The sequence below is a fragment of the Leptonychotes weddellii genome, chromosome 10 (genome assembly GCF_054177405.1).
Source record: "Leptonychotes weddellii isolate Sample4059 chromosome 10, ASM5417740v2, whole genome shotgun sequence".
Classification (NCBI taxonomy): Eukaryota; Metazoa; Chordata; class Mammalia; order Carnivora; family Phocidae; genus Leptonychotes; species Leptonychotes weddellii.
In genome coordinates this window covers 42882022-42894293 of record NC_138378.1, presented here as the reverse complement: position 1 = coordinate 42894293, position 12272 = coordinate 42882022, and the positions used below count along the sequence as shown (strand labels likewise).

At 44.9% G+C, this 12272-nt stretch overlaps 1 long non-coding RNA gene across 1 annotated transcript in view; it reads left to right on the top strand.

The window, feature by feature from the left end:
• The window catches only part of LOC145723855 (uncharacterized), an 86024-nt gene extending 76923 nt beyond the window's left edge, over window positions 1-9101 (top strand). The window contains exons 3-4 of the long non-coding RNA XR_014149183.1: window positions 3047-3234; window positions 4209-9101. This is a non-coding gene — a long non-coding RNA (uncharacterized LOC145723855). The remainder of the gene's footprint in view (window positions 1-3046; window positions 3235-4208) is intronic.
• The last annotated feature ends 3171 nt before the right edge of the window (window positions 9102-12272 follow it).

The following is a 12272-nucleotide window of genomic DNA, read 5'->3' as shown; positions in this document are numbered from 1 at the left end:
GAAAAATGTCTGTTCATGTCTTCTGTTGGGCGGGTCTTAATATGGACACTCAAAGTGCTTGGTCACTTTGTAGCTGTCCCCAGCTCTGGCTTTGCCCTGAGTCCACTGTCCTCCCTGCTGGAACCCATGACTCCTGGCAGAGTTACTTGGAGTCCACTAACTTCTCAGACCACTGCTGGGTCACCCTCACCCTCGCCCTCAGCCCTCAGTCACAAGGTGGGATGGTCCATGCTGACTCCAGTAGAGACGACTTCTTGCTGCTCCACCCAGTGCAATTCTCAGAACAAAAGAGAGAAGACAGACTCCTCTTTATTTTGTGTAAACATGGTTTTGAACGTTTGTTAGTTTTCCTTCTTGTAACTTGAGTTGAGAGCATCCATCTGAGTAGTTTATAGGGTTCTGGATTAATTACTGGAACCTGGAAATTATTGGCTTTGTTTTATTTTAAACATAAAAATTTAGGTTTGCTATGCATCATTCAGTATGAAAGTTCTTAGTTTTCTTGTTTGGTGTATACTCTAGAGCCTGGCTTTGGAACTTCCAGATGTCTGCTGGATGGGTGGGGTTGCCTGTGTGATTCTCATTTCCGTGATCCTGTCTTCCTCGGGTCTCTCTGTCTCTCACTTCCTGCAGAGATGAACTTCTGCCCATGTCTCTCTGTTTGCCTCCGTGACATCTGGGCTATGTGGTGAGGGTTATTATGACTTTAATGATCTTACCATGCACCCAGGGGCTGCCCTAATTCTTAATTGGAGAATGTGGGGTACACAGGATAAAGTCTGACCGTGTGCACATCTTGAATGCCTGAATGGAGGTTCTCAGGCTTGGCCACTCACTGGAATCACTGGGACCTGCAGGGAGCACTGGGGCCAGGTGCTCCCTCCCAGTGGGGGACTTAACTGGCCTGGGGTGTAGCCTGGGCACTGGGGTTACGGATCTGCAGGGGTGCTGACTAGAGCCAGGCTTGGGGACCCTCGGGTTCTCTGGTTTGTCAGTGGAGGCAGGTGCTTGGTGGGCTCTGGGAAGGCGGTGGGGAGCAATCAGACAGCATGCCTCTGTCACAGAGCCTGCTTCTCAGGGGCTGCATGCTGTTCTGGATGAGTAAATGATCAATAAGTTGGATTATTTATTGGAGAAAGATGTCCACAGGGAAAAGAACGGCTGAGGTTGGATGACTGTGTTGAAATGTAATCATGGATAGATTTGGCAGTTTGGATGTATTTAACACTGAGACATTATGGTGTCACTTTACCAATCATTTTTATTAATTGTCCCCAGGTTCAAGTTTGGGACTTAGGTCAAGTTAGAACCGCTTCATCTGCCAGCACCTGGCTGCCTGGGAGGGAAGGCCTTGTGGGCACGTGGTGAGATGAGGTGGAGTCAGGCAGGACCTGCTTGAACCAGGGCCGGGTGTGCTCACTTCATTCCAGGCTCACAGAGGGTAGATGGGGAACAAGTGGAAGAGCTCTGAAAGCCACCAGGCCCGTGTGGTCCCTGGGACCCAAGTCCCTGAGGTGCGGGGACAGTGGACGAGCCAACCCACGGCCCAGGACCTCCTCCCGTGCTCTGCTGCTCTCAGCTTGGCTGCAGGATGTGCACAGGGTCTCTGGTCTGTCCTTTTCTTGTCCTACCCTCAGGGAGAGTCCCCCACTCTTTGGCTCAGTTCCGATGGATTCCTCACGGCTTCCTCCTCACGTCAGTGGCATCTGCCCCAGCACCCCGCGCCCCCCTGCCAGAGGAGGACGTGAAGAGGGATGGGGCCCGGGAGTGACACGTCCTCCTGGGGGGATGCTGTGGAGTGTGCTGTCCTGCTTTGCTCTTGGGGCTGGCTGTGCAGTTCCTCCATTCTGCTCTGTCCCCATGGGGCCCGCGTAGTGTCCCCAGTCCTGGGTGAGGGTGCTGGCAGAGGCCACCTTATGCGTCCGAGTCTGGGTCCCTCTGAGGCCACACATGGGGCTGGGGGAGTGCGCTGCATGATCCTGATGAACTTACAGTCCTTGCCTCCTGCCCAGGAAAGACAGCACCAATGACAACCACTTTGAGAATCACCTTAGCTTGGAGAGGGGAGATTGTTTTTCCTGAGAGGCACTGAAGAATTTCCCACTAAACATGTGGCCTTCCGCTGTGGAAACGCATGATGTGGGTGGATCCTGAGCAGCCCATCTGGGGACAAGCTCTTTGGGGTTTGTGGGACTTCAGGACAGTGGAGAAGCTAGCTGCCCTTGTCCCAGGGACAGTCTGTGATGAGCACAAGTGCTTCTTTGGGGTCTGGTGAGACAAACACGTCGGCCTGGGGCCCTTCATCCTGAGAGCAGAGGTGGACAAAGAAGTGGAAGTTGCCCCTTAACCTTGCCGTGTGACCTCTGATGAGGGAAGGAATCGCAGGCTCCTGTCAGGATACAACCTGTTGGGAGGACGGCCCTCCACTGAGCAGAGCCGGCATGTGGCTGTCAGGGCATGAGGGTGGTGGCAACGTGAACACGCCACCTCTCAATGCACAGGATAGACAGACACAAAAGCAGAGGATGGAGAAGTAAGAACCTTAGGTCACAGCAAGAGTCCATGAGAAATACTGCATTTATTTTTTGTAAGTGAACTAAAGTTTCACACCCACCTCCCTGGATTCTGGTTTGTAAGAGGGGTTCTTTTTGTTTGTTTGTTTGTTTTTATTATGTTAATCACCATACATTACATCATTAGTTTTTGATGTAAGAGGGGCTCTGATTCCTGTCCCCTCCTCACGGCCTCTTCAGGGTCATCTCAAGGACTTGGGCACAGCCAAGGCACAGAGGAGACCTCTGACCATAGGTGGTCCACACTGGGTCCTGCAGCCTCCTAGTTCCTCTGTACTGTGCTCTGAGGAGGCCGGGAGCTCCACAGAATCTCCTCCCAGTGTAGGCTACCTTTTCCCTGGGCAGGGGAGCTGAGGTGGCTCTGCCTTTGGGTCCCAGCCTCTCCTCTCCTTTAAGGCCAGGGGATGGTCTGTTTTATCTGAAGGAAGCCCCTGCCTTCTGCACCTCCTGAGCCCCCTACCTCTTCCCTCTAGACCGGACTTGGAATACTGGAAAATGAAAGCCAGGAGGTGTCCACAACCACGTCTACTTTCTGCCCTGCCACAAGCCCCCTCTAAGGTACCACAAGCACTACCTGCCTTAGCAGAGAAGGAGAAGGGAGAGAACCCAGAAGATAACATCACAGTCGTTCAGCCACCACACATGGTGGGCCCGCTGCAAGGTAATCTGGATTCTTCTCTTAGTGATAAGTTTGAAGAGTGTCACTTGGTGGACAAGAGTTGAAGTAACTGTGGCCAGAGATGGGGCAGGGATCTGGGTCTTGGACAGGCAGAACTTGGCCTGAGAGGTCAAGTCCAGCCAGACAGTGGTTGGTCTCAGGGCACACTGCAGGGCCCAGGTTCCCTCTGAGCCACCCAGGCGGCCCTGTCTAAATCATCTTTCTCTCACTATACCAGCATTTTGTTGTTTGAGGTTTTCTTTTTTAAAATTTTATTTGTTCAATTTATCAAAATGTGTTAATTCAATAAAATATTATGTTAAATATGATAAAAATAAAACCCTTTCTGGCATATGGTTCTAAGACTGATACATAGAGTCATGAAACCATCACCACAACTGAGCTACAGATCAGTCCCCTTTCCACCAAATTCCTTTGTGCTGTTAATCTCTCCCCAGTCCTCACCTGGAAACCACGGATCTGTTCTCAGTCCCTATCATTTTTTGCCTCCTGAGGATTCCTTTTTAAACATCAAGAAAATATCACAGATATAACATGATAGTGTTTTGAGGTTCCAGAAAATAGTGATCAAAAGCTATCCTGGATTCGGGTATGTTTTAGAATGAGTTTGCATTAATGAGTCACTGCACTATCGAAATCCTTTTGAAAAATAGCACTATTTGTGTGTGTGAGGCATTGCTCTGGGTTATTCCTGGGACTTATCGACCCACAATCTCCCTGCAATAATTTACAACCTACAGGTTGGCAACCACAGTGGTTCTGTTAAACCAAGGGAGACTCGCAGGCTTCAAAGAAAGCAAGGACAGACCTGGGCTCCTCCTGCCATCCTGGCAAGCTTTTCCGACAAAGCTGGAGCAGCTTTGACAGCCCAGTGTGTGCCCTCAGTCCCAGTACAAACAGCAGAGAGTGAAGAGAGAGATTAAAAGATCTTCATTGGTTTGATTTTGTCTTTTCAGATCAAACATTGCTCTGTTTTGCACAAGGAATATTAAAAACAAATGATATGTCAAGTTGGTGAGAGAACCAATCTTACTGGAAGTTCTTTGTGTTTATCTTAGTGTTAAAATGGATGAGAGCTTTTTGAAAAGAATTGCTCTGGAAGAAGAATTCATATACTTGTCCAATGAAGGGATCCTCGTGCTGTGATCACATCTTCCATGGCGGTGGTGATGGACATCGGGACGTGGGTCAACCTGCAAGGTCCAGCTGGTGCTGACTGTCTGGCAGGATGATAGTGGGCAGCCTTCTCTAAACAGCTTGGCTAGCCCCTGTATTGCCAGATCCCCCTCTGGCTGGGAGAAGCAGAGAACATATTTTAAATTTTTTTTTTTTTAAAGATTTTATTTATTTGACAGAGACACAGCGAGAGAGGGAACACAAGCAGGGGGAGTGGGAGAGAGAGAAGCAGGCTTCCCGCTGAGCAGGGAGCCCGATGCAGGGCTCGATCCCAGCACCCTAGGATCATGACCTGAGCCGAAGGCAGACGCTTAACCGTCTAAGCCACCCAGGCACCCCCGAGAGAACATATTTTAAAAAGAAGAACAGAGAGTTTGCATTTCTGATTTGTCATTAGATCAAAGATAAAGCATAGTCTGTGTCACCAGAATGCCAGCACCTCACTTGCTTCTTTGTAGTCAGATCTTCCAGGACCCATCTATCTCTCCTTGTCTCTCTCTTTCTCACACACACAGACACAGCTTCTCTATTTCTGCCCTCATCACAATTTCCCACTGATGGTCTGTCACTCCTGTCCCCCTAGTCCCTTGCCACCAGGAGGAGAGGTTATTAAAAAGATTCATGGATTCTGCTCTAGAGATTTTGAGTCAATCAACTAGTCCAGAATTTGCATTTTTAGTAAGCAACCAGATAGTTCTGATATAGACGGGTCACACATTACACAGACCTCTGATTAAACATTTTAGAGATGTTTCTGATTGTCCATGGGTTGGCACATTTCTGTGCCGCATCCATCTAAACGGGCTGATGACTCAAAGAAAAAAAATGCAAATCCTGTTTTACAACCATGTGGTTTGGGCACACTGGGTTATAGGCATGTCCCACTTAATGCAAAACCAAAGCACAAAAACCTAAGTCTACCAAACAAACACAGAGAATTATTATTTGTTTATAAACTATAACTGTACTTGTCCTTGGGCCTTGCCAGCCCCCCAGTCTTGATCTCTGCCCCAAGCAAAGGTCACTGTAAGGGCGGGGGGTGGGTGGGGGCAGAAGGTGGCAAAAGGCAGAGGGCCCACTCATCTCCCCCGCTTGTGCTCTGGGTTGTCCGGGACAGAAATGGCCTGGGGCCAAGCTGGCTTGAAGACCCTGAACTCCCGCACACCTGTCCCTTTTGCTCTCCCAGCTAGTTCCCGTCAGGTCCAGGGCTTGGCCCACCTGGGCTGGGATAGGTTGATCCCGTTGCACGTGACCCAGCCTGCCCAATCAGATGTCTCTACCCCTCTCCCTCCCCACGCCCAGCCACAGGGATTGGTTCAGCCGTGGGCCAATAGGAAGTTCCTGGAACCTCGCGGGAATTGCAGGGAGAGGTGCCTCCACCCCCTCCCCCCATCCTGGTTGTGGGAAAGTGTTTCTTCGCACCTGGGAGCCCACCTAGATTCAGCTACTGCAAAGCTTCCCAGCCAAGAGGTGCAGCAAGGAGGCAGGTTCCCAAAGTCAGGACAGATCTCTCACGGCCTGTAGTTCCCGTCCATTCCCTCCTCTGTTTAGGTGGGTGAAGGTTGGGTGAACATGGTCAGCGTGCTGATGGATGCATAAAGCAAGCCTTGAATTTGTGCCTGTTTTTCGCCACTTCCGTTGGTAATGCCTCAGTGTCCTGGGATAGACAGGGGCACGATTCACATTCCCACTGGGGAAATCGGGGTTTCTTTCTTTGATTATACTTACATCATCAACAACAAAACACTTTAGTTTTGAAACAATCGCAAAGTTAAACAAAAATTGCAAGAATAGTACAAAGAAAGACCTTCCCTCCCAAACCCTTTAAGATTAAATTGCCTGTATGATGATCCACCATTCCCAAATAGCTTAGTGTGTAATTGTGTAATTCCTACAAATAAGGACATTCTCATCTGTAACCACAAAACAACTATCATCAAAATCAGGGAATTATCATGGACACATTAATAACTTCTAGTTCTCAGGCCCCATTTAAATTTTTCCACTTGTTCCAGTAATGTCCTTTAGAGCAAAAGGAACCGGTTCAGAATCAACATGTTGCATTCTGTTGTCATGTGTCCTTCAATCTGGAGTAGTTCTTCAGTCTTTGCTGACTCATGACCTTGACATTTCTGAAGATTACAGATTAGGAATCTTTGCCTGTTGTTGCTTCCTACTAGGACCAGGTTGTGCATCTTGGGCAGGCATATCACAGAAGTGAGGCTATGTTCTTGCGTGGTATCCTTGAGGGTGACACCATGGGCTAAACACTCATTATGTTGATCCTGGCTCTGCAGCACTGGCAGAGGGTCATTTACATGGAAGGTTATAGATGCCCATCATGGAGGAGCAGGGAGGTGGAGAATTCTAGCATGACCAATGAGATTTGCTTCCAGGGACTTTTGGGAACAGGGCAGGGATGAGGAGTCCTGATTCCCAGAGGCGGAAGAGTCATAGTACTTGCTCCAGACTTCCATTTATGACTTTGTTATTGACTTGCTGTCACTTGCTGTGACTCTGGGCCCACATTTCCCTGTGCTAGTCTCCATTCCTTTGTCATAAAATGAAGATGACACAGTCTGTCCTCCCCACTTTGCAGGCTGGTGTGTGAGTTACACATATGAGCAGGAGTGTTTGAATATCAGAAAGCCCTGAGCAAACACACTGCTTGGCTTTCCTTACTTGGGGTGCAGCTGGAATCTTGGGGCCACTTCACTTCACTGTCTCACAATTCTGCCAGTTCTGGTCCCTTCCTCAGATGACAGTTTAATAGCTTCTGTGGGAAGAACAAACTTAGAGGACAGACACTACTTACCTTCAAGAATTACTATAAAGCTACAGTAATCAAGATGTGTGGTATTGGTGAAAAATAGACAAAGAGATCAATGGAACAGAATAGAGCTTAAAAAAAAAACACAACAGAATAGAGCACCCAGAAACAGACCCACATATACAGTCAAGTGATCTTTCACGAAGTAGTTAAAGAAATACAATGGAACAAAGATAGTGTATTTGACAAATGGTGCTAGAATAACTGGACATTCACAAGCAAACAAACAAAAAACAACAAAAAAGAGAATTTAAACACAGCTTATACCCTTCTGAAAATTAACTCAAAGGATCACAGACCTGAACATAAAGTGTGAAATTATAAGACTCCTTGAAAATAACACAGGAGAAAATCTAGATGACTTTGGATTTGGTGATGACATTTAAGATACAACACCAAAGGCATGATCAATAGAAGAGACTTGATAAAATTAAATTAATGATAAAATTAAACATTTCTGTTCTGTGAGAGACGCTGTCAAGAGAATGAGAAGATGAGCCGTGTACTGGGAGAAAATATCTACAAAAGACACATCTGATAAAGATCTGTTGTCCAAAATATACAAAGACCTCTTAAAACTCAACAGCAGGAAAACAAAAAAACCTGATTAGAAAATGAGCCAGACCGGGCGCCTGGGTGGCTCAGTTGGTTAGGCGACTGCCTTCGGCCCAGATCATGATCCTGGAGTCCCGGGATCGAGTCCCACATCGGGCTCCCTGCTCGGCGGGGAGTCTGCTTCTCCCTCTGACCCTCCCCCCTCTCGTGCTCTCTGTCTCTCATTCTCTCTCTCTCAAATAAATAAATAAAATCTTTAAAAAAAAATAAAAATAAATAAAGAAAATGAGCCAGACCTTAACAGACACCTCACCAAAGAAGGTAGACAGATAGCAAATAACATATGAGAAGACGCTCCACATCATATGTCAGCAGGGGAATACAAGTTAAAATAATGGTACCGTGACACACACATTTGAATGGCCAAAACCCAGAAAACTGACACCACCAGATTCTGGTGATTATGTGGAGCAAGAGGAACCCTCATTCACTGCTGGAGAGAATACAAAATGGTAACAGCTACTTTGGAAGACAGTTTAGCAGTTTCTTACAAAACTAAATATGCTTTTATTCATAAGATCCAGTAATCACACTACTTGTTATTTACCCAAAAGGAGCTGAAAACATGTCTACAGAAAAACCTGCACACAGATGTTTATAGCAGCTTTCTTCATAATTGCCAAAACTTGGAAGCAACCGAGATGTCCTTCAGAAGGTGAAAGGATAAATAAGCTGTGGTCATCCAGACAATGGAATACTATTAGATGCTAAAAATATATGATCTAATAAGCCACGAAAAGACTTGGAGGAAACTTAAGTGTATATTACTAAGTGAAAAAAGCCAGTCTGAAAATGTGACATACTTGATGATTCCAACTATATGACATTTCAGAAAGGGAGAAACTGTAGAGACGGTAAAACTGCCAGGGGTTAGGGAGAAGCATGGGAATGAATAGGCAGAACACAGGGGATTTATAGGGCAGTGAAACTACTCTGTATGATACTATAATGATTGATACATATCATTATACATTTGTCCAAACCCATAGAATGTATAACACCAAGAGTGAACCCTAATGTAAACTATGGACTTTGGATGATAATGATGTTTCAATGTAAGTTCATCAGTTGTAGCAAATAATACCATTCTGATGCATAATGATGATGATGGGGAGGCTCTATATTTGTGGGGACAGGGAGAGATGGGAAATGTCTGTACCTTCTGCTCAATTTTGCTGTGAACCTAAAACTGCTCAGAAAAAATAAAGTATGTATATATATATTTGTATATATGTGTGTGTATATATATGTGTGTGCATACGTATGTATATACGTAAGTGTGTGTGTATATATATGTGTGTTGTGTATGTGTGTGTGTATATATATATATATATATATATATATATATATATATATATATATATATATTTAAGATGAAATAAAACCTTTCCGCATTCTAGCCTAAAACATCTCCAAGTCCTAGGGAGCCCCTGTGACATTCTGAACGTGCTTTGTTACATCACCAGCTTTTCATAGGATCCTCCTGCCTCTTTTGTGCTGTGACCAAACACTGGCCTTCTACTGAGGGCTTGGTTTCCTTTGCCACCCTGCTAGTCAGAGATGGGCTTAACTTTCAAACTTTCTATGAAAATGAAGTTCACAACACCTCCTTGATATTGGTTACTGACATCCTCTTTCCCTTCCTTTTTTTAAAACTGGGATTTCCTCCCAATTACACCATGACAAACTTCCCAGGGGCTTCTTTCCTACTGAATGCCTCTCAGGCTTTTTCCATCTGGACCCCTGGTGGGGTGTAGCAGCATTAAATGATCCGGATTTCCCAAAGCCTAGGACTTCTGTCATCTGTGTTTGCAGGGGGCTCTGCTGGACTGGCCATTCAAGTGGGGTGGCAATGGGTCTGCAGCACTTCCTCCTGCCTGCATCACGAGCTCACTGTATCACAGTGTACCATGAATGGGGATGTTGTTGGTTCCTTCAGTGCACACACCAGGGACACGTGAGTAAACATATCATTTGTGGGAAAAGAGAAGGCTCATATTTACATCCATTTCTTTAGATTGGGTACCAAGTATAACACACGGAATAACTTAATGCTCAAAAGAAAGAGAAACAGATCCTAATTGGACATACAAGGCAGCCTGGAAGGCTTAAGATTCAAAGGTATAATAAGCATAATGTTCATTCATTTTGCTTTTTAATTTTATTTTTGTTTTTAAGTATTTTTTTAAAAAAGATTTATTTATTTAGTTGGGAGGGGGGAAGGGCAGAGGGGGAGGGAGAGAGAGAATCTCAAGCAGACTTCTTGCTGAGTGTGGTGACCTACATGGAGCTTGATCTCATGACCTGAACTGAAATCAACTCAGATGCTCAACTGACTGAACCACCCAGGTTCCCCAAGGTTTTAAGTATTTTTAATTTTAATTTTTTCCAGCTTTATTGATATGATTGACATGTAACATTGTGTAAGTCCAAAGAGTACAATGTGTTGATTTGATACACTTATATATTGCAAAATTATTACTACCATAGCATTAGTTAACATCTCCATCCTGTTACATAATTACCATTTCTTTTTTTATGACGAGAACATTTAAGATCTCTTTTCTTAGTTACATTCAAGTATATAATACAGTATTATTAGCTATAGTTACCATGTTGTACATTGCATCCTCAGAACTTATTTGCATTGTTACTGGAAGTTTATACCCTTCAACCAACATCTCCCTATTTCCCTCATCCCCCAGCCCCAGGTAAACACCATTCTACTCTGTTTCTACAAGTTCAGCTTTTTTAGACTCCATGTATAAGTGATTTCATGCAGTATTTACCTGACTTACCTCACTTAGCATAATGCCCTCAAGATAATATGTAAGTGGCAGGATTTTCTTCTCTCTCATGACTGAATAATATTATCTATCTATCTATCTATCTCATATCTTTATCCATTCATCCACTCACTGATGGACACTTAGGTTGTGTCTATGTCTTGGCTGTTGTAAATAATGCTGCAATGAACATGGGGGTACTGATATCCATTTGGGATCCTAATTTCAATTTCTTTGGATATATACCCAGAAATGGAATTGCTGGATCATATGGTAGTTCTATTCTTAATTTTTTGAGGCTCCTCCATGCTCTTTCCATAGTGGCTATGCCAGTGGGCATTCGTACCGATAGCACATAAGAGTTTCCTTTTCTTCACATCCTCACTAGCACTTGGTTATCTCTGGTCTTTTTGATAACAGCTTATTTTGGATCTTTAAAAAATTTTAGTAAATGCTTTTTTCTGTAATCTCAAAAGTGGTATATATGTTCTCCTCTTCCTTAAATTCCATGGACTCTCTTTGTACAGCTCAAATACTTCAGTGGTTGGTTTTGCAGGAGTCATGCCCCCATTTCTTCCTTGCTGAGCAAACCCCACTTTTGAGCCATGAAGCTAAGTGCCTGGCCCCAAGGGGTGACCATGGCTGGTCTGACCCTCCAAGGCAGTACCACATCATCTTCCTGAATCCTCACTTAGCCAGCTTCCCTCAAAGCTGGGGGAGATCCATTTCTGGCCAATGAGTCTTTTTTATTTTTAATTTTTTTTGGAGGGAAGAAGTTTTTTTTTTGATACAATGTTCAGTGATTCATTAGTTGAATATAACACCCAGTGCTCATTATATCACATGTCCTCTTGGCCAATGAGTCTTAAGATATTCATCAGTTGGTACTGATGGCTGCTGGGAAATGTTTTTGCTTCCTGATAAAAGGTAAGAGAAGCTGAGAGAAGGAATCTTGCTGCCCTGGCTAGCTCATGTGGCCATGATGCCTGGAGTGGTGACAGCCATTTTGGGGCTATGAAGCAATGAATAGGAGGAGACAAAACAGCACATGAAGAGTGGGAAAAAGATAGACATCCTTGTGCAGCTGAACCAACACCAGCAACTGCCCATGTCCAGATGTCTTGTTACATGAGCCAATACATTCCTATTTTTAATCTATTAGACTAGTTTTCAAGTGCTGACTGCCAAAGCATTCCTGCCTGACACGAGCTCCACCCTGTTTAGTTGGTCCACCCTATGGCAAAGAAGGTGGGAGTGTTATTTTTGGACATGTGTGAATCCAGTAGCACTCCAGGGTGCATTTAGCATCATCCCTATGGAAATGCAACACTGACACTGTCATGTATTTCTTAAGCTCAACATTGAAGTGTTTTAGGGTCACAGATGGCACAGGATGGTGGGGAGGACAGATATGAATGATAATGAGGTGTGGAGGATTATTGGGGTCTTTAGAATGGCTCCATTGGTGGATAGAACTTTGTACACTCTCTTGATGCTCATGTGGCAGGTTGTATTTTCCATATATGGCCACAGTGATATCTTTTACCACATACACTTTTCTAGAATCTTGTACATCCCCATCAGGAGGTTGAATATATATCCCCTTCCTTTGG